The sequence below is a fragment of the Heterodontus francisci genome, unplaced genomic scaffold (genome assembly GCF_036365525.1).
Source record: "Heterodontus francisci isolate sHetFra1 unplaced genomic scaffold, sHetFra1.hap1 HAP1_SCAFFOLD_59, whole genome shotgun sequence".
Taxonomy (NCBI): Eukaryota; Metazoa; Chordata; class Chondrichthyes; order Heterodontiformes; family Heterodontidae; genus Heterodontus; species Heterodontus francisci.
In genome coordinates, this window is record NW_027140758.1 from 2,851,037 (window position 1) to 2,853,545 (window position 2,509).

Below are 2,509 nucleotides of genomic sequence, written 5' to 3' on the forward strand. Positions count from 1 at the left end.
AGCGCGCCGGGAAGAGCAGCGCGGGGAGTCCAGCGTTAGCGGTGCCCGGCGTGGGGGGCGGGGTGTGAAAGGGGGAGACCAGCGGTAGCGGTGCCGGGGCAGGGGGGGGTGGGGGTGGAGAAAGGGGGAGACCAGCGGTAGCAGTGCCCGGGGTGGGGGGGGGGAATGAAAGAGGGTGAGGGAGGGGGGAGATGGGAGAGGGAGGGGGGGATGAAAGAGGGAGAGGGAGGGGGGGATGAAAGAGGGAGGGGGGGTGATGAAAGAGGGAGAGGGAGGGGGAGATGAAAAAGGGAGGGGGGAGAAAGAGGGAGAGGGAGGGGGGGAGAAAGAGGGAGAGGGAGGGGGGGAGAAGGGGGAGATGGAGTGGGGGAGAAGGGGGAGAAAGGGGGAGAGGGAGGGGGGGAGAAAGAGGGAGAGAGTGGGGGGGGAGAAGGGGAGAGAGTGGGGGGGGAGAAGGGGAGAGAGTGGGTGGGGAGCAGCGGAACGGAAGAGGAGTGTCTTTTTCTGTGCATGCGCTATGAACACAACAGCAAAAGACTTACTGGCCAGTCCCTGGACCCGGTGACACCAAGGTCTTCGCACGCTCGCTCCCCGCGGCTGTCTACGGCCTCTCGCTTCCGGCCCTCTCCATTCAGCCCTTCCCTCCAGCTGCGGATGCCCAATCCAGTTGCTTTCTCCCCTACCCAGTTGCTTTCTCTACTTCTCCACAGTACTTCAGGCATTGCAACTGTTTGGTCCCTGCATTTTGCATGCTCCCTCTCCCCACCCCTCCCCGCTCTCCCCACCCCTCCCCCTCTTCACCCACCCCTCCCTCTACCCCCCCCCCCCACCATAGTTGAATATCTGAAGTGCAGTTGCAAAGTCGGGGAAATAGCATGCAAAACAAAACCTCAACAATTCTGGGTTTAATTATTGAAAAGTTTTATTAAGTTCATTAAGTATCCGAGGAACTGCTGTGCATGGATACATGAGTGTTGTGTCCAGCATTCCCGTTAGACAGACAGGCCGAGTCTCTGCTATGCACAGCAAAAGAGATTGTTCCTGGAGAGCCTTGTGGTGAATGAACGCTTGGCTCTCTATTCCACTACTTTATTGTCCATGTGAAGAAGGCAAAGTCACAAGAGTCTGAGCTCAGTCTATTCTTGGTGAATGTTCCCCAAGCGCATCACAATGTGCATTCCCAATTCATCCATAAATGTAATGTTCCTTTCCACATCGTGATGAGCTCCGCAGCATGATCCAGTTGCCTTCGTTGCTTGAATGCTGACCGTAAGTCTCGAGGATTGTTTTCTCGACGGCATGTTTTACATGAAAAGAAGAAAAGCAAATCAGAGTCAGAGCTTCCCTCCCTCCAATGAAATTACTGTTGCGCATGCTTTATGCTCTGCAGTATAGGCCAATGAATCACTTAGTACCCACCTCAGCTGTAGGAGGCAGGATGATGTAACTGCCCTTATCTCGTGATGGTTCAATGCTGCTCTCAGGGAAAACATGAATGATGTGAGGGTGCTGGAAAAAGAAGCACATTTCTTTTGGACTATGAACATAAAGCAGGCCATTTAGCCCAGCTGTTCCCTGCTAGTTGTTATGCTACTCGTGCGTCTTCCCATCCATTCCCATTTAATCCTGCCTATACTATCAGCATCATCTTCCATTTCTTTCACTCTTATCTACCTTTGCCTTAAAGCAACACTGAGGATGGAGAATGGTGTGGCTGCACTCCCACCTCACCAGTTGTGTACGCAGCAAGAGCATTCACATTTGTGCTACCACTGGACACGGCATGCTTGTTTCTTTTAGTGCTCAGTCTCTTCTTGCTGAATGTTCCCCAAGTGTTTGACCCCTTTGGACGCCTTCTCTGCTTGACAGGCAGCAGCTGGCAATTGCGGATCTCACAAGGCTCTGCATGGTTGTTTCAAGGGCGGATGGGGAAACATGTGGCAGTGTGTCCACGTGCACTGCTTGGATGGGTGCAGGAACAGGTGACTGTGTAACTGAACAGCAAGGAGAGGGTACCGCAGGTGGGGGAAGTGGAGCTTTGAACAGGCAGGCGTATGTGTGGTCCATCAGATCATTAGGATAGGGGGTGAAATGCTCAGGATCCATGGATTGTGGCACGCGACTGATGTCCAGCACGTGGCCACCTCCATCCGAAGGTGCTTCCGGGCAATTGTTGGGCAAATTAATTGGCTCCATCTCATCGGCCAGTCCTTGTGTCCTCCCACCCTCCCCCCCGTCCCTCCCTTCCCTTCCCTCCTTTCCCCCCCTCCCTTCCCCCCTACCTTCCCTCCTTCCTTCTTCCCCCTTCCCTCCTCCCTTCCCCTTCTCTCCTCCCTTCCCTCCCCCTCCCTTCCCTCCTCCCTACCCCCCCTTCCCTCCCCTTCCCTTCCCTCCCCTCCCCTCCCTTCTATTCCCTTCCCTTCCCTCCCCTCCCCTCCCCTCCCCTCCCTTCCCTTCCCTCCCCTCCCCTCCCTTCCCTCCCCTCCCCTCTCCTCCCTTCCCTTCCCTC